This window comes from Agelaius tricolor, unplaced genomic scaffold (assembly GCF_023055355.1).
Source record: "Agelaius tricolor isolate 1412-34295 unplaced genomic scaffold, bAgeTri1.0.p SCAF_6, whole genome shotgun sequence".
In the NCBI taxonomy this organism is placed as follows: Eukaryota; Metazoa; Chordata; class Aves; order Passeriformes; family Icteridae; genus Agelaius; species Agelaius tricolor.
The window spans coordinates 40,907,949-40,928,352 of NW_027269266.1; the positions used below are offsets into that span (position 1 = coordinate 40,907,949).

At 46.1% G+C, this 20,404-nt stretch overlaps 1 protein-coding gene across 4 annotated transcripts in view; it reads right to left on the bottom strand.

Moving 5' to 3' along the window:
• Nucleotides 1-20,404, bottom strand: part of MTURN (maturin, neural progenitor differentiation regulator homolog) — a 69,439-nt gene that overhangs the window by 31,659 nt on the left and 17,376 nt on the right. The window contains exon 4 of one of the 4 annotated variants that reach the window (XM_071429482.1): nucleotides 5,936-11,289. The exons of the other annotated variants lie outside the window; for them this stretch is intronic. The gene's annotated coding sequence lies outside the window, so the exon portion shown is untranslated. Of the gene's footprint in view, nucleotides 1-5,935; nucleotides 11,290-20,404 lie in introns of those variants that run through there. 4 annotated transcript variants of the gene reach the window in all.

Consider the following 20,404-nt stretch of genomic DNA (forward strand, 5'->3'; position numbering starts at 1 on the left):
CCTATATATGCTGAGCAGCCTGTGACTGCTCACTAGCCCACCACTATCCATCCAGGTACATGTCTCAGTGTCAAGGATGCTGTGCCTTTGCTGCTTACCCATGGTGTATCTCATTGACAGGATAACCAATGCACATATATCAGAGCAGTATTAGTCAATGTTTGTGTATTAATGGGGATGAGTATATGTTTTACCCACTGGAAATACCACGTACACCTACTCAGGAACTATAATTTTATTAGTAAGGGCATTAGAGCATGTTGTCCAAGGCACTCCTCAAAGCTCAGTCCACATGCTGGACCAGATTGCTGTCAGTGACAGCTGAATCTGTAGGGTGGGTACCACCCTGTAGGAGCACCAGTGAACCTGGAGTTTCTCACGGGGCCTTATCACAGCGTGCTGTCATCAAGACAAAATGGCTCATCTGCTGTAGCAGCCAGGGCTCCCAGAAGACAAAGAAGATTAAAACTGCTGTCACCTTTTCTATTATTTCCATCTTTTACACAATAACTCACTGTGTGCCAGCCTTGAGTGCCAAGGCAGACACTGCATGTCTGTGGCACAAAATAACCTGGTGCTGAGCTGGGTCAGACAGACACACCCCTGGTAAATTTCCATTCTGGCAGGTAGCTAAGGCATCTCTCTCCTTCCCTTTACCAAAGGCTTACACTTACCTTACTTCCATTCCTGACAACTGCCAAAGTCTCCATACCCTGCTGAAAAACTGGGATGTCAAAACTGAGAACAAGAAGAGAAAGCTTTCAGCCAGACAAGCTCAGGAGCTAGTGTGGCTGGGAACAAGGCATTTGGTGAAGTTTTACCTCAGTTATTTTCAAACTAACCATCATCACATGAAGAAAGCTCAATGTGAACTGTTGGCAAATTGTTCTCCAAAGCATGAGGCAGTAACTCCAAATGGAAACTGTTCTACTTTTAGTGAAAGAAATGTCTGCAAGCAGCCATTTAAATGTCTATGCAAATTAATTCATTCAGTGATCATTTTGCTCCTGCTAATGAGTTTATCCATATTCTCCCAAAATCCCAAAGGCCTGGGGAATTTAAGGTTGTGCACTGTTTTGGGGAAAACCACAATAATAGTAGATGAAAGATGGAATTTATTGAAATAGTGTCAAAGAACTGAAATTGGCCTGAAATGGCTGTCAGACTGAAAATGTTTGCCTTGCTTTCTTGGCCAATCAGCTCATTTTCAAAGCTAATTGCTTTTTAGTGTAAGCTAGTCAGAAGCAAGCCCCAGCCCAGCACAGAGGGCTCTGAATTGTGCATTAATTTTCATACGTAATCTGTATGTTTTCATATATAAATCGGGTTGCCACAGAATTCCTGATTCATCCTGCCAGGACTTTTCCCACAAAAGAAGACTAAAGACAGAGCTTAGCACCATCCTACTCCCCACATGGGTTTGGAGACAGAGTTTTCTTCATTCTGCATCACCAGCATGGGAGATAATTTCCCCTTCACTTGTGAATGCTTCTCTGCCTTGCATTGCTGCAGGATCCACACACGAAGGGAGAGGGCTGGCAGCACAAGCAGGTGACTGGCTTTGCAGTGCCTCATGTGTACTTATTTCTCTTTGTTCTTCCATATTTTTGTTCTCAATTTTTCCATGGTGTCACTTTAGCAGTGGATTTTTGGTATGTTGACTCATCTGAACCTGTGTGATTTTGGTGAGCACAGTAAGCCAAGCCAGGCCAGCTCACGCTCTTCTGGAAAGTTCTGCACTGTACTGGACAGTAACTGGAAGTCTCCAGAGTGGGCTGTCCCTGGTGCTTGTTCCAGCCTGTGATGGGGATTCCCAGCCCCTCTGACTTGACACCTTACCTGCATATGTAAGCACTTCTAACCCTGGTCAAAGCCAGGCAAGGCTGCTTCTTGTCCTAAATCACAGATCCTTGGTAACTTAAAGAGTCCATGGGGACATAGGTTTCATAAACGTGTGACCCAAGGATTTCATGTGCTCCATGTTCAGGAGGTGGCTGGCTGGCAAACTGAAGAATATGCTGCTTTTAAAATATGTGCCATGAATAGCATTTTTAATACAGATAATTTGCTTGGAACATTGCTAGTTGACTGAAAGGGAAGCTTCTCTTTTTAGCCAGACCATGATTAAGACCATGCCAAATATACCAGCTATGCTTGGTATTATAAACAAATACTTAAATCTTAGGAACTCTTTAGATCATTAGCATATCTAAAAGTGCCTCAGGAAACAGGACTGCCTTTCGTATCCACCTAGTCTACCATTATGCTCCATGATAGAATCAATTAGATGTAAACTAGATTTTTGACAGGAGTTTTTCTAGTCTTCTCTTAGAAACCTTTAGTGACAGAGACTCTATAAACAACCAGGCAATCTCCCCCAGTGTCTCACAATACCTAGAGTTAGGAAACTTAATTTCCTGGTCTAAGTCTCCCTTGCTGAAGTTTAAGTTCATTTTTTCTTGTCCAGCCTGTGGTGGAAAGACGATTCCCTGCCTATCAACCATAGCATGTTTGAGGGGGGCTGCAGTCCTCATTCTAAATCTTCTCTTTTCCTTTCTGATCTTACTGAGCACTGCCCATTTGTAGAGTCTTTTCTTATTGGTAGTGTTATTTAGACACTCCTACTCCCCTAGGTCATTGCTTTCCTTTGAATACTGAGATATATCAAGGGCTTTTGTTTTGGTGTGCTGGTAGATGCCAAATACAGGTCTCCAGCAGAGCTGTGGTGCTCCCAGTGTCCTGTGGATAACATCTAGCAAGTGAATCGAGTGTCTCTCACACATTTTCACCACAGTGTGTTACCATCCATGCATGTTAAATTGGAAACTGTCACCCTTAGGTCTTTCTGCAGAGCTTCTGCTGGCTAGGAACACCAAGAGCTAGAGAAGTAAAATGGCTCGAGCAGTCCCCTCCAGATCAGAGGCAGGCGTGGGAACAGGCAAGAGGAGGTTGGTTTTAGAGAACTGTGATAAGCAGGGAAAGAACAGAATGTGGGAATGCAAGTGTCAAGGGTTCACAGGAAAGCCCTCCTCACAGTTGCAGCCAGTTCCCAAACCACTCTCCTGCATTCCAGCCCATCCCAGAGCTTTCTCTGTTTGCTCCAGACAAAGCAAAGCAGTTAATCTAGCACTCACAGCCTTAAAGAGGTCCACGAGGGGGTGAAGGCCATACAATGTTCCAACTAATTTTGCACCAAATATTTCTGTAAATGTTCAAGTCTTTGTTTGGGAAGCCACTGTGGGAAAGGCTCAGTGCACGCCTGCATGGAGCTACCTATGGACCATGTTAGCATTGCATGAATTATTCAGACATTTGTGAACAATTACTTAGGAACCACTTCTGCCTTCCTGAGAGAGGAAAAAGCACCAAGCACACTGAGCATTGTTTGTACCACACTGAGGGTCCTTGCAGACGTCCTCTCCTGATGCCCTGGTTGCTACTGAGTACGTGTCCCTTAGGGTTGGGGTTAGACCATACTGGGAGCCACAGGTGTGCACTGGGGAATTTTCCATTTGGTCACTGAGCACTTTTTGGTGTTTTTTGGTTATCACATTCAGATACACACCCGGAGTCCTCCATGAGTGTTATTGTGCCGTGCCAGAGCACGGTTCAGAAGTGAAACCAGGCAGCAAAGCAAACACTCTGTAAGGTGCTGTAAGGTGTGTCAGGCTCACTCACAGTCTCTGCAGCACTGTGCCACGGCTGGGCTGAGCACAGCCCCCTCCTCCTCTCACTGACACAGTGATGGGTCAGGGGGTGCAGAGCTGCATTCAGAGAGATCACAGCACAGGAGGGATGACTGACGCAAGCAAGGGTGGCAGGGTGGGGAATGAGAAAACACAACCTGGAAAGCTCTGAGCATATTATGCTCTCTTGTTACCAATTTTCATTTGCATTGAGAAGGCAGCTTTTTTTCTAAACATCACCAGCACAGAGCATATTTTCTGACTATTTGGAGTGGTCCAGCCAGGTAAGATGTTCTCATTGAAAGCTATATTGCTTGGAAATGAGAAAGTCTGTGATAGAAGAAAGCCACCTTTTTGTTTTTCCTTGATGCCCTATTGTTTGTCAGGCACTAACAATGCTCAGTGCCATGTGCACAGCATCCATGCCTGGAAGGAAGGCGTACTCTGGTAAAGAGTGGCACAAGGCTGTCATGCTGGCTGCAGAGAAACAAAAGCTTCAGGAGGCACTGCTGTCAGGAGCAGAGGGGACACAGAGCCTCACAGCTGTCACCCTCCAAGTGAAGCTCCCTATTCACTCACCTCCTGCCATCCAAGCTCATGGGGGCTCCAGATGTTCCCCCTCCCTCTACTTGTCACTCACGAGCCCCCAGGGATGCTAATGCCATACCCTCTCCCCTGCAGCATGAACAAGAAGCTCTGTTCTGAACTTGGTTTAGTAGGAAGCCTCACAGCAATAATTAGAAAATATTCAAGATTTGGTTGGGGTTTTGTTGTCTGTCTTGTTGTGGGTCTGCAGCAATGAGCCAGCTCCCATGCCCCAGTATAATTATTTATGAATGTTCCACAGAGACCAGCTCCTGTCAAGAAGTGATTAAGCCAAATGCTCACTGGCTGCACCACTTGGCTGTTGTGGCAGTCATCCTCACTGATCACTGGCAGAACAGGATACTGTCCTTATCAAAATAGACTTCCTAATTGCCTCCTCTGGGAAGGAAAGAGTTCCAAATCCTCATCTGCTTGGAAAGCAGCAGACACAAAATCCCTGTTTATATCTCTATAAAAATACATGCATAGGTGTTCACATGACTGTAGTTAATGCATATACACTGGCATGTGCACACAGGCATCAGAGAAAGGTGACAATGACATCTTGAGATCTCCTGCATTGTGTGAGGCAGTGGGCAGCTGATATGGTGGTAGGTGGATCTCAGCAGGCATCAGAGAGAAGACAGCTCAGTACAGCTGTGTAGGGAGAGAGAGCCAAGTAGCTGGGTCCCTTCACACTGGCCCCTGATGGATTGTCCATGCCTTGCTGCCCCCTTTGCTACAGCATAGGTCTTCTCCCAGTTTGTGGTCCCACAGGCCAGCAGCAAGGAGAGAGGCTTATCACTCTGTATTTACAATATTTTGTAATACCTGCACTCTAAAAAAAGCAGGAGCACAGCTTACCCAGTGTCATGGAGTACTGCTATTAGTACCTGGCCCACTGATTCGTATTTCTGCAGAGTGCTGAGACTGAGAGTGGTGTGGCCACCTCAAACCTACATCTCCTATCAGTCATATCCTAGACACCTGACGTGGTGTGATCAGTGCCCTGATGAGGATATGAGAGGATAAGGATGGATGAGGAGGAGACACTGACTCAGTGATTTGTCTTCTGTTGTGCACTAAGTGCAAACACCAGGAGTTTCAGTATGTGATGGAGATGTGTGTTTTCTCATATGAACTGTGAATTTTGTTTCCCTGTCTGACAGGTCTCACCTGTTCAGGACTCAATGCAGCTCCCATTCTGATGGCTACATGCCACTTCTCCTCTGCTACTAAAAAGAAGTTAGGCTAAAAAGAAAAGGAAGGAAGGTCACTACAGCCATTTCTGGTCCTCTCAGATATCTGAGAAGATATCTGAGGGGACCAGAAATGGCTGTAGTGACCTTCCTCAGATATCAGTTCTTCTGTAGTGACCTTCCTCAGATATCAGTTCTTCCACAAATACTAGTTGAGTGAAATTTTGGGTATCCACATCCTGTGTTAAGTAACATATTCCAGCACTTGAGTACATTTTGGTGAAGAACTTAATTAAACCTGCCTTTTGCTAGTTTTATTTAGTGGCCCCCACTATTGGAGGAGAAAGTTAAAACTTTTTTCCTCTTCTCCATGGTCACATCACTTATGACTTCACAGATCTTTAGAATCTCCCCTCTGCATTTTCTCTTTTACAAGAAAAAGAGTCCCAGAAACACTCATCAATATTAAGTTTTATCTGCCATTTTATTGCCTGTTCCCCCTGCAATTCTTTGCACTTGGTTTTGATTTTATTACACCTATTAATTCATTTTCCTACAGCTATTAACTTGAACTTTCACAGATGAAGAATGGGTATATCCTGGAGCCATGGCTCATGTACATCACAAGTGAGAGTCCTTCTGCTGTGTTGGAAGGGCTCTTCAAAGCAGAGTCTGATTTATGATGGATCTGATTTATGATGTCTCCAAGGAGAGCTTAATTTGTAACTCCTGAACAGAAATTCCTAAAGATTTCAGAAGCAGTTATAGCCTCACTCTGCTGGCTGAGCCTCATGCCTTGAAACAGAGAGGACCCACTCCTGGTAGCCAATGCCTTTGGCAGAGGTGCAGGGCATTGATTGATGTAACTGGATATATGTTCTACTCTGCTACAGTGCAAGGATAGAGCTTGGTGAGGCATGCAGGGTCTTGCTTTAACCCAGTTTTCAGAGGGAAGAGGAGGCTTGCTGCTCTGCCACTAGTCTGTGGTTTTTGAAAGCCTTAAAACACTAGTAGCAAAGGGCAGCTGTCCATGGGTTAGATACGAAAAGAACTTCTTTTGACCTGGAATGAAGTTCCTCTCTTCCTAGTTTCACAGCATCATGTGCCACCAGAGCAAAAGGATTTGTGAAAGGCTATAAATAAAACATTTACCAAAAAAAAAAAAATGGGGCAGCTGCAGTTCCACAAGCATCTGCTTCTCTCTGCTGTAGACACATCCCTTACGTGCCCAAAAGAGGGGTGAGGTGAATGAGGTAAATGCTGAGCTGTGAATTCCTGAGCCACCCAGCCTGTTACTAATTACCATGATTAAATATTGACACAGTGACTGCACACAGGGCTCCCAGGCAGAGATCAGTACCCCTCTGTGGCGGCAGCAGAGAAATCCAGACAAAGAAATAGTTCCCCAAGCACTTAGACTGCAAGACCCCATCCTACAATTATCATCCCCTGGGTACTGGCAGCATGTGTGAGAGCTTGCAGAGCTCTAGCAAGAGGCAGGTGGGGGTCAGGAGGTTTCTGACCCCAAATCATTGCCTTTGGGACTCCCTTTGCTGCAGTCTCCAGCAGCTGGGTAGGGCGAGCAGGCTGAGGCAGCACAGAGGGATCTGCTTCCCTGCAGCAAACACAGGCTGTTACTCAGAAGAATAATAGGGCCCTGCTGCTCTGGCTGCCAACCCCAGGGCATTCTCAGGGAAGCTCCCAGACCTCCCAGTCTTGCTTGGCTGCCTCCCTGTACGCCTGCCTGGGCTGGCAAGCCTGGTCATTGCATCCCCCCACACACTCCCTCAAGAATCTTATGCCCTGTCCTTTCATGGGTCCCAGTCAGAGATCAGGACAAAAGCTTGTGAACCTGCACTTGAGATTGCTCCTATTGAGGAAAGTGTCTAACCTTATGTCTAAGAGTGTCCTGCACAGGGATGCACAAACACACCCAAACCAGGAAGATTTTGCCCTAGAGACACTCGCTGCCAGAACATGGAAGCCTCTGGAGGCCATAGCTCCTTCTTCTCTCTCCTCCTCTTCCCCAACACTTCTGGTTAACGTGCTGGGCTGTGTGCCAGGGGAGCAGATGTACAACAGCATGGTTTTTACTCCCATATTGGAGCCGTCTCCAGCGCTGATTTTGACCATGGTCATTTTTTAATACAGCAGCTGACTTGGCCACAAGTGAAAAATAAAATATGATCCCTTGCAATTGCAAACTGCCCAAAGCCATCTGAGCTCCTTCTCCTCTGGGAACAAGAAGCAGTATCTGTGAAGTTCCTCTGTATCCAGTGCATCTACTAGCCCAAACTCCATTCCTTCTTCATTACATTTTCCCTCTTCATCTCTTCAAATCATATTGGGCAGCTGCAGAAGCCAGGATGAATTTGTGGCAGCTTAGTACTTGTAAAGCAGCAGAATATTAAATTTTTCAGCTTGACCCTGCTCCAGTGCTAAGGTTTTTAATGAATGCTGCCTGTTGCTTGTGTTAAGAAAAATCACTTCCAAGTCTGAAGCTCTAAGGAGCATTTGCTTTGTGGCTGAAGTTTCTTATCCTGATACCAGAGAGAAAAGTATATTTCAGAAGTGATGATGGAGAGGTAGCTTTTGAGATTATATTTGCAGGGAAGCAACTAAGACACAGCTTGTATATTGATACAAAATGTTGCAAGGCACCAATTTCTCCATTCCCCTGGTTTCACACTGCAGCATCCAGCAGCTTTGCCCCTGTGGGGTGAAGGACTGCAGCTGCTGCAGCTGCTGTGAGGCTGGATGGGACCACCCTGGATCCAGCTTCCCTCCTTGCTCTCCCAGGAGCAGTGAGGATGGGGGGAAAGAGGGAGGAAGTTACGCTGCAGCTTCTTTCCCCATGGAGTGTCAGAGGCTGCAAAGACAGATGGAGGCAAGGGGCCAGAGAGGGGACCAAGGTACTCACTTGTGGTGGTTGCCTATCCCCTTTCAGTGTACCTTCTGCTGAGGATGGCTCATGTTCACAGCCAGTGGCAGCCCTGAAAAGCACTCACAGAACCTACTTATTTGGGATGGGGAGAGGAAGAAGAGAAGACAGGACACAATGTATTTATTATCCATCCCAGACATAAACAACAAGCTGTTAATTACTAGACTGTAGCACAGTCTGATACAGTTGTAGCATACACAGTTTATACTGGAAATTGTTGTTTAAAGAAAATATCAAGGATGGTATTCCTTTGGCTTCTGGTTTGCCTGTACTGAGCATGTTGCTTGGTACTTTGGTAAAAGGCTGGTATATTTCCAGTTAACCAGAATTTGGCTGGGAAGAAGCCTGAGCCATCCCCCAGGTTTGCAGATGGGTTAGGAGAGGGGTCAGGGAAGCTGGATTTTGTTCCACTCGACCTCACACTTTTCCCCTGTCTTCAGGGAAGATGCTGGGGCTGAGGGGGTCACTCTAACCCAGGTGTAGGTCTCACACATCTGGCCTGATTGAATTGGTTTTTAGAAGCTGAGATCTGCTCAGTGTCCAGCAGCAGAGGTGCTTATCCGGTGGAAATTAAAGGGAGGGTGATGTGGGACTTTGCAGAGAAGGAAACACACTTTGTCCTGATTTCTCCGGATACTTTTGTAACCTTGAGACGAGTGAAAGAAGCTTCAGTTCTATTCTTCCACTTTTGATGATATTTTAATAGTCATTAATTAACACAGTTATGCATTTAAGTACTTGAACACTTGTGGTTTAGATGCAACTTCAACCAGCACTTGAGGATTGGGATGAACATCATGGTCCATAGCCAAACAGCTGTAAAGCACGTACACAAGAAGTGACACACCACCATCTCAGGCAGTCATTTGACTCACATTGCTTTCAGCTGTAGCTTCTTTTCTTGCTATTCCTCACCCCTTAAGAATCCTCACTTGTTACTCCATCATTTTCTGATTTGGGGCCAAAAGGTGAACCAGCCTGGGTTAGCAATAACTTCATCTGTATGGAGGTTGTTTTCAACACAAATCAAGTCTTCAGTCTCTTCATTGTATATCTTGACAAACAGTCTCACTGACACAACCGGGAGAGCAGGGCTGGAGAGAAATGAGTGGGCAAATGCAGAATGAAGTCTCTCTTGAGCAAGACCTCCTCCAGAAGTGTGCATGCCATCCAGGTGCTATTTCCTGCTCATGCTGCTGCTGCTATGCATACAGGGGCTGCCCTATTGCTCACACTCTCCAGAAGCTGTGTGGGCAGCACAGTGGTAAAGGCACTCTAAATATGAGTATCAGCAACTGCTTTACATCTACTGAAGAACTGAATGTGTAATGGAGAAGGCAGTAGTTCACATGGTAGTCTCAAATTTTGCTGCTGTTGGTTCCTCAGTGACTCTTCCCTAGTTCCCATTTTTTCTAGCTCTACTTCCATTTCATACATTAAAACACATAACAAAGAATTTCTATCCATGGTTATGAAAATTTGTAGCAAGAACTTTAGTCATTGAAATAGCATGGACTTAAGTATAATTGGTCTGAATTTTCTGATGAAATTAATCCAGATTTTACTCCCTTCTTGAGAACAACAAAATATGTGGTGGTAACTTATACTTCTACAAATCAAGTGCTTATTGTCCACCTAAATTTTTTCAGCCTTCTTTCAAATCACTTTATCTCCTGCTTTCCAGAAGAGAAAATTTCAAATGCTTAAGTTCAGCCTGTAAAAGTTGTTCATGGGTTGGCACAGAGTGTGAGCTGAGACAAATGTTGTCCCAGGCTATCTATCACCTCAAAAGCCATCAGTCCAAAAAAACCAGAAGTTGATTTTACATTAAGGCATCCATTATCAGGTCCTATAAATACATTGTAGTGGAGACTTCTATAGGTTGTTAAGGGACAGGTCTTTATTTATGGCACCCAATGAATAAAAAGAGGGAAAATTAATTTCCTGCCTTGAAATGAGTCTCAATTTTATCATAGGAAAAACTACATCACGAAGCTGACTGCAATTTAATGTACACAGCTTTCCTATTTACCCATTAAGCTGATTATTGTCTGCTGGATGGATGTGTCTTTCCTTTTAATGTTAATGATAGTCCCACATATGCAATGACAGAATAAATGTCAAACTATGTGAACCATTTAATCCTTAAAGGAAAATGGAGTAAATCCTTCAAGCAATGTAGGATCTGCCAGTAAGTGAAGGGTAGAGAGAGCTTCTAGCAGAGCTGAAATGTAGGGATGTTTTGCCAGCTTTGGCAGCAAAGACAACTGAAGATGTTCCCGTCCATCCTGTTGCCATCCCTGTCCCCTTGTGCTGTCATCCCCTGCTCTCTGAGTTGATTCAACTGTAAAAATGAGCTGCTCACAGGCCTGAGGTTTAAATCACCCCTTCAGAAGAAACCAGTAACCAGGTTGCCCTTGTTGGTCTTTAACCCAGCTCCTTTCACAGTTCTGCAGACAGTTGTACCAGAGGCACTGGGAGCAGCAAACAGTGGCCAGAGTCCAGGAACAAGCAATTAGGGAAGGGCTGGGGAGAAAACTTCCTACACTGGCGTAGGAGGGAGCAGGCATGCTGAAGGATGTGGAGTTATGCCAGGGTGCCTGCCTTGGCACACAGCATGGCTCTGCCACCTCTGCACAGGAACACTGGCTCACGGAGCTGTGGCTCACCCAGCTGACGACTCCAGCAGGGTTTGGTCAGCACGTGGCTCTTCACCTGAGCCTTTGCCCAGGCTTTGAGGTGGACTGTCCAGTTCTCCTGGATCACAGCCAGGTTATTCAAGGTCCATCCCTGTTGTCTGCCCTCTGAGGCACCTCTAGAAGTCATGGACACATGCCAGGGCAGCATGATGGGGGACTCCATGACCCAGAAAATCCTGAAGATGAATAGAAAAGGCAACACCAAAACATTCTTTGGAGTTCTCTATGCAGCCATAAAGCAATTGTTTAGATGGAAAAAAAGAACAGGAGCTGGATGAAAACCAGCTCTAAGATTCACTGATTAAGCTGAAGAGGAAACTGAGATTTTACTCTTTTAGTAAACCACTGAGCTACGTCAGTAAAATCAGCTTTAACTGTGTATTTTCACACACATTTCACAACCTAACAAGTTTACCAATAAACAAACACAGTGGAATCCTTAATATCTTGAGTGCTAACTTGCCAGGAGTTCGGAGCCACTGCAGAGGAACTAAGCTGGTCTGACCCAGTCTATTCCCATAGACTGAAAATCCAGTGGGTGTCCCCACTAACAGCCTACCTGCAGACCTGGGATACTTTAATTCCCTGCTCTTTGTCACAAAACATGTATTTATTTAAGAAATAAAGAAGATTCACAAAACATGCATTTATTTAAGAGATAAAGAAGATTCTTGCCTTTGGATTTGAGATACTTAGAGGTCTTTTCCAACTTTAGTGACTCTATAATTCTATGATTCCGTGATTTCTGAGGTAACCCTCATGGAGTTGAAGGAATGCAGTCAGTCACAGCAGAGGGGAATTAAACCAGACTTTTGTCATCAAACAGAGAACAGGTTATCAGATCAAGTTGTTTCCTCCCCACATAGGGCCTTCTTCCATGGATGAGTCAATCCAGATTCACATGGAGTCTCTCATGTGATACCAACAGGATATGAAAGAGAAAATAGCCAAGAGGGTCCACACTGCAGATCTGGCAGGTCAGCTTCTGCAAGCCCTGTTTGCCACCTCACCTTCTCTTGTGTCCTCCAAGACTGATGGGGACTTTGCCAAGTCCTGATGTGTTGTTGTGGTCAAGACAGCTCCACATGCAAGGCTGCTGCTCACTGGCTGCTGGCAGTGGCTCCTGCCCCTGCATCTGACCTGCTCTTCTGGCTGGCAGTGGTTTGGTGAGCCACATCCCTGCTCCCACATTCCCTGCACTGGATAGCATTTGGTGCAGTAGTATCAGCAACAGCAGACGGGAGCAGGGAAGAGGACAGAGCACCTTTCAAAGGATATTTGAAAGAAATGCCCCCCTTAGCTAGGAGGGGCTGTGCTGTTCATCAGAAAGGCTGTGAACTGTGACCTGTTTTGGGGGCGACAGTGGAGGTGTCAGTAGCGATGTGACTCTGAACAAGGTTGTCCATTCAGAAGCACATGCCCCCCATCTCCATTGCCAGGATAGCTAATATGAACATCAGTTATTTCATCGGTCTTCTCCTTCTTCTTGGAAGCTCTACTCCTCTGCCATCACAGCTAATGAATAATTTTTATGAGATATTGGGAATGCAGATTGAGACCATTTAAGTACCACTGCTGGAAAAGAGTGCATGCATTCTGAGAAATGACAGGTAGGTGACAGGCATTGACTGGAAGGTTCACTCTGCCAAGCAGTAGCTGCAAAGGCAAAGGAGAGCAGGGGTTCAGGGACGTGCAAGACCACATGAGCTGCCCATCAGATGTGCTGGCTTCAGTGGCAGTAGTCAGAAGCACGCTATTCACATCTTCTGTGTGATTTGCTTGCGTGTCTAAAGGTCTGATACACAGCAGCAAGCATCAGGCCGCTGCAGATGACTGAATGGCTGAACTTGGTCACTTTGCTTCATCACTTTGTTACTTGTAGTAACTCTCAGCATCATCATCCCATTAAGCAGCCTGTAGGCCTGGGCAGGTCCCTTCTCCATGGGTAAGGCTTGCCATACAGTGCACAAACAGCCCTAGTTGCAGGGCCAGTGGGAGGGAGGAGACTTTATTAGGAAGGAAAACATGACTTTTATTGTTCTGAACGACAGTTGGTGGTGAAATGTGTGATAAAACGTACAAGTTCATGCAAATGGATGTGGTCACAAGCTGTGCTAAGGGTGCAGAGGACTTTAGCCTCAGAACTGCAGCAGTGTCTCCCTCACAGAGCAGCAAATAGCCCTGTCTGTTCAGTGTGGTGGCTGGCTGGGTGTGGAGCACTGTGGCAGCAGGACAGCACATAGTCATAAGGATCTGGGGTCCTGCCAATGCTCTTCTTGCAAAGGTTGAAGAACCTGAGTGACAGGGGAAGAGGCCAGAGGCTGGCTGCAGCTCCTGGAGCAGGACCAGGTACACAGCACCTCACTGGGGACTTGTGAGGAAGAAGAAGAGGGTTGAAGAAGAAGGCTGCTATTCATTGCTTAGGTTCCACACTGATTACTTTTCTTCTCTCCAGAAACACTCCAGTTTTGAGATGTTATCTCCACCATTTCTTACGTGTCTCTGAAGACTGTTTAGTGGTGAATTTGGCAGGGTTAAGTAAAAGGCTGGACTCAATGATTAATTAGAGGCCTTTTTGAACCTTAATGATTCTAACCCAGAGATTCTAACCCAAGTCTATCCCCAGTTTCCCTCTTGAGCTCTTTTATGTGCTGATGGATGAAAGCATGTTCCTGGGGCCTTTGCTGATCTGCTGCTGCAATGCAATCTATCTTTTAGCAGGGATGCTGCACAGGGCCTGTTACCTACTTGGTTGCTCATATCTGCCTGGGAGGGTTCAGGGAGTGCTGATGAACCCTGGTTAGTGATCACATTACCGGTTCTGCAGGTAGTGCCCTCCCTTTTTTTGGATGACATAACAAAAAAATTGTACATGGACAAAATCTAAAGGAATGTAGCAAGAGCCTTGCTCTGGTGATGCCCACAAAGGTGCCTCCTGAAATCCTGCAGAACTGGAAAAATACACACTTGTGCACTGGTCCTGATGCACAGTTGGAGAGGTCTCAGCAAACATTTCATTATCCCATTTTATATCTGCAGCTCATGGATTGCTGCATCCATAAAACTGTCATGCCCTCAGGCTCAGATATTTTGTGATGGCAAGAAAGAATCCACGGTCGTGCTTTGTAATTTAGGTTTTGCATAAATAATTTTATTGCAGCCTGCTACACTGACTTCAGAAGGCTCCAAAACAGAGCTGAATTCATCAAGGTCAAGGCATTCACTTTCCACAGCCAGAGGCACATGGAGGAGGAGATATGTGACCAGCACCTGGTTGACCACCCTAGGCATGGCAGCCAAGAGGGTCATTGACAGCTGGGTGACACATCAGCAGCCTTTGTCATGAGATTATGTGAGCTGGGCACAAACTCACATGCTCAGCTCCCAGAGCTGCCACTCCCCATCACTGCTACATGACTCACAGGCAGCTCAAAACCTTCCCTGATAAGGGGTTTGCAGAAACAAAAAGCAATACAGTAAACAGGGAGTAATAGGATAATAAAAAAGAAAAGCCTTCAAGAAGAGCCAAAATAAAATTTTCCAAACTTTTATTAACCAAACCAGATAGTGTGAAGGCATAAAAGCTGGCACTGATTTTCTGTGTGAATTGCTGCATGTCTAGCACTATGTGTCCTCCTGAACAAAGACTGCCAGTCTCTGCTCTTCACTAGAGCTGAGCGTATGATCCTTAAGGATGCAGAGGAAAATGGAGAGCTGTGCTTGGAGGGTTTCCAGCTAAAGAATAGGGAAAAGGGCAGCCATAGACTTGAGTATGCTGACCAGGAGAAAAGCTGGGGAGAAAGAGGCATATTTTGCCAACTGCACTCCCAGTTACTTAGCCTGCAGCTGTAGCTGGGGAGAGGGTGAGTAGCGTGCAGGGTGAATGCAAGCTCACGTCCACTCAAGGTAACTCATTTTCTCATTACTGAGAAGTGTGATGCACATGTTGGCAGTGTCCTGCAGGCACTGGTTTCAGGTCTCCCCTGACAGGGCTGTTTGCTGCAAGCAAAGACATGGAGTGCATGGACAACGTCTGTGCTGACCAGACATGGAATGATTGTGACCTGCTTGTCAGCCTCAAGTCATTTCAATGCGGCAGAGATTGGCTCCCTTACAATGCCATTCCAACCCCAGAAGCTGAAAAAGTCCAGGGAAAACTCAGCTCCACCTCCAGTCCTGGGCTGGGGTGGCAGGTAGAAAGAGTGCCTGCATGAAGTAGGCTGGGATTGCAAGGATCTGTGCAACCAGAGGAAACATCTGGTCAGCAGCTGCAGTATGGCTGAGGCCAGCGTGGCATGGTGCACACAGGTGAACGCTGAGAGCAGAGCAGTGTGACCAGCAGCCACACCACTGCAGCACTGGAGTGCACATCCACACACAGGTATGGCTGGGGCAGAGCTTGCTCTGCTGGGACATTGCTTCTGACACTGTACAGTCCAGCTGTGATCACAGAAGGAATGGCTACCATCGGAGCCAAGAGGTGCCCCATGCAGCTTTGACAATGCTTGCACCCATCTTCTAGCTGCTTCTCCCCCTTGCTTCAGGTTCTCAACCTGTCTGTCTGTCTGTAAAGGAAAAGCCTGTCTCCAAAGCAGGACTTCCTGTCCCACGAGCTGATTCTTTTCTTCCCCAGCCTGATCCCTTCTCCGGCAACAGTCGAAATTGTCAGAGAACACAAGCAGGGTGTCACAGGGCAGCAGCAAACTTGCTTTCATCATTCCTGCAAAGCTACCATCAGCTAGAGCTGTTTCAAAATGTAGGCTCTGCTGACCTCTAGGGGACTGCTACAAACCCAAAACCATAAAGGCTTCAAAGCTCGTAGCACGTTACAGCCCATCTTCCCAGGCTCCTCAGGAGCCCTGCGGTGGGGATAACACAGCTGACACAACCTACTCCTGGTCTCTTTAGCACTACTAGGAGCTGTAAATAAAACCCTGGCTCCAACACTGCCTCTTCCATCTCACCCTTATGGCAGCAATATCTCAAGAAATGTGTGCAAGAAATGTTAGGTTGTTGGGGAGATATTGCCTGCTATCAGACTGCCTCATGTAATTGCTGCTTTTCAGCATGGAGAAGCACTCTGGGAGTTTGGGGGTTTCAGTATCAGTTTGTCTAATAAAAGGTATAAAAGTCTTGCCTTGGTGTCACAAGTACAGCACTACTTGGTGAAAACCATGGATGCATACATCTAGGCATTGGAAATAAAGTTAAATGTGCTTTTTTTATGGCATTTCATCACTCAGTAAACAAGTGGCACAAGCAAGAACCTTGTCACAGAGTAGAAGGAATGTGAAGAAAACGTAAAATCTGATGTGCTCCTTAAAACAGCCCATGGTGCTGCCCAGGGCAGTAACAGCATTTCCCAGCTGGCTGCTTGAGAACAGCTGTGCTGGGGAACAGAGCATTAGGCAAGAGCCAACAGAGGCAGCACATACTGTGTACCTCTAATGGACCTGCTCTTGATAGAAAGCCAAATCCTATCACAGCCCAAGAGTATCCTAATTCCTTGATCCAGGGAAGGTGTGACATGATCTAACTTTGGAGAGCTGGAGCGTGGACAGACTTGAGCTGGGAAAAAAAAACTGTGCTCATGGCAGTGCCCCCAGCTGCAGCCACCACCTTGCAGGGCAGCTCCCCACCACAGCAGGGCAGATGGCTGTCCGTGGGCTGAGGTCCATGTTACAGACAGCTGATGTCTAAACAATTTAAATTCACTTGACCTTCTGACACAGGCAGAAGCCCATCCAGCAGGGCTGAGAGGGCAGCAGGCTCCAAGCAGCTGAAGAGGTGCCTGGGAACAGCACTGCTTCTGCAAGGGCAGCTCTATCTGAAGCCAGAGCCTGACTGTCCCAGTGGCTTCCACCATATGCAAAGGTCTCTCAAGAGGCTGTGGGGCCTGTGCTGTTGGGATCATGCTCCAACACGAGGGAGGCAGTCCTGGCAGGCACTCCACCAGCCACAGGAATGACTTTATAGGCAGCGCTTGGGGTTCTGGGCACACCAGAGGACATGTAATTAGTGTGCTCCTACTCAGTGCTCATGCCCTGGGAAGTGCAAAAATACAAGGCACGTGCTAAGTTAAAGCAATTCCTCTTCCATGGGCTGGAAGATGTCAACCCACAGAGGCTCATGACAAAAGGTAACAACTGACTTGACTCTTTCAACTAAATCAGGGTGAGAAGATGTCAAAGTGGCAATTAAGAGTGAAGTGTTTAAAGAAAAGAGATAAATTATTTGAACAGAATCACCATTTTCATTTCAGCTTCGTTACATGTCTCTTAATTAGAACAGATGTCTCCCTATTCTGTGCAAAACAGAAAAGGACCTGCGAGGTCTGAAATACTGGCTCATACACAAATACTACCACCAATTCCTGGCTTCTGACAGCAAATCCACTGTCTCAGACTGTGCCAAACCAAACCACCTGATGATTCTGGGTCCATCAGGGCTGGCTTTGCAGTGCCCAAAGCTCAGATGACATAATTTTCTCCTCCTTACACCTATAAACACTGTGTGTTATCCTACCATGCACCAGCAGTGCCCATTAAAGTCAGGCCTGTGCCACATGCATTGTAGCTGTGTTTTTAGTCCCTCTCAGATTCACAACTGAGTTGATTTTGCTCACAGAGAGAAGACACCATCAGTCATCAGAGTTTGGTAAGCTCTTTAATGGGAAGCTCATGGTGTTATGACACTGCTGGATTTGACACCTTGGTGGTGGACGAGGAAGGAGGATCAGAAGGCAGGCAGTGCTCCACTGTAGGCTTACACCTCTGAAAGTGCTGAACAAAAGGGCAACTTCTTTTGCTGACTCGTTCACAGCTTAATAGTCCCAAAGACAGAGAGGTCTTCCAGCCAGAAAAATTATGGAAACCACACCAAAGACAGCCTTGGCACGGCATGGCACAACATGATTTCTGCTTGGTGTGTTGAGGGCTGACTAGTCCCTGCATTAGTAAAGGAAAACTTGACAAAAGAATTGCATTGACTGAAATCCAGAGCTGACACTTCTACCACCCTTGAAGATGAAAGCTTCCTTTACATGCAGTGTTACCACAGATCTTTGCCTACATGAGCAATAGCATGTTGGTACTGAAAGGGAATTTCAAAGTTCAATGGATTTTACATGAAACCAGTAAGGTTCATTATAGTCAGCAATAACTAGTTCAAAGAAGTTTGGGGTTTTTTCTTGTAGACAAATGAAGGCCCTTTTTGTTAATCTAATTTTTTTTATGTCCAAGCTCATACTGACAGTGTAGTGCTACACAGCTCTGTAAAAACTGGGGTTTGCAATAATGCAGATGTGCCTTTAGGGGATGTATTTCTTCAAAAAAAAAAATCAGCAGTGAGAAAAAAGTCAAACACAGATCATGTAAAAGACAATGTGGCTCACTGAACTGGTAAATGTGGTTAAGTGAAGATGTTTCCTCTGTCCACCTGCCACAGACATCAGACACCAACAGTGCAACTAAGTCTTGAAGTCCAATAAGACCCCAAAGTAACAGAATCTGCCCTTTAAGGACCAAATTTAAGGACTCTATTTAAATATCTGCATTGGAAGTGATGTCCCCTGAGCCTTCAGCTCCATGGTTACCCTGCAAGCATGTCATCAAGTCCAGCTTGTTACTGGGTATAGGAATTGCTGCCCTGAGTCACTCCTGCCCGGCTCTCACACAAAGCTTTCCCAGCTGCAGCTGTCTGCAGAGACAGGCTGCTGGGGAGGAGGGGAGGTCCTGCCAGAATTAAACACATAAAACAAAGCATTTGCCTCTGCTCAGCAATTTACAGAAAGGGGCATCCAGCTAATGCTCCTGAAGGGATCTTTCCCAATTTCCCATGTCCTCTGGCCAGACCGAAAACAGCCAGCAGAGAAAGAGACCTCCCAGTGACCAAGGCAACTAGACAAGTCTCATTTTCCGACGTCCAACCTGGAGAGTCTCAATAGGTTATGATTTTCAGAGACTAGATTATCTGGCTAGACATAACTGCCTGTAAAAAGATACTGGGTCTGGCACATGAATGACTGCTGTCTTCTGCACAACCCCTGTCTGGCATGGACCACTCACACGTCCTCAAGAGATAACACATCTCCCATGCCACCTCATCCCCCTGTACAGAAAGGACAGTGTGACTCACACTGTGCTGAACTGCAGCTCCACTGATGCACCTGGCTTCAATCTGTGGGATGTAAGAGGTGCTTCTCTCCTCCTTCCTATGCTTCCCTTCTTCTGGGAGTGAGAACTTCTGAGAAGAACAGAATGGTAAGGATGGACAGGAAGAAAATATGGACACAGGATAAGGATGCAACCTCACCTCCTGCCACTGCTGAAGCTAACACTGAGTAAAATAGTCATAGACATCAGCCCTGGATCCCAGACAAAGATCAGGAAAGACGCTGAAAGAGGCTGGGAATATGTCCTGAATAGCAGCTTTCCGAAACACTGTCCATAATGTTATTGCAATCGTTTTTACTGTCACAGTCTCATGTCCCACCTTGCAGAGGGGTAAAGGGCAGGGACCTACTCAGCAATTTTGCAGCAGAAACTCCTCCCTGCTGCCCCCAGCCACCATATGACACAGCACATCTTCCATGGGTCACAGTGACAAGATGCAGCAGCTGACATGCATGTCACTGATGCAGGCAAGCTAACTATGGCTATTCCCAGAAAAAGTGGCATTATGACACGCATGAGACTTTCAAAGGCACGGCACTATGCATGGAGGGAAACTGCCTGGAAAAGAGCTGGGAGCAGGGCAGAAGGTGGAGCTAAAGTCTGGTAATGGTTCAGGTCATCATGCTCTGGGGTGAGTTTTTCCCCTCATTTCTGTGAGATAACACTCTCACAATTTTTTTTCTTCTCATGAACAAGTCCTTTTAAAGAGATTATATTATACACCTAAAAAAGGAGCTTCCTGCAGCCTGACTGCTGCTCCTACCAACTCACACAATACCATAATGCTGGAGAAGAGGAATAGGCTTTTCAGTTTGCTTTCTCTATCCCTTCCTCCCTCTACCATCACAATGCATTAATCAGGCAGGACACTAACAGGAAAACACTACTGAGCTCAAGGCCTCAGTAGTGTCCAGAGGAGCTTTTTCATAAACTGCATGATCATGAATGATCATCAATATGCAGATATTTGGCAGGATGGCTTTGGCTGTCTCACAAATATCAGCATCTCTCTCTCTGAAGGGGCTTTGCTCACTCTTGCCCCTGCACTTGTCACAGTTCTGAAATCTGCCTTTCCATCTGGCAGATGGAAATCCCATATATTTCTCATCACCCAAGC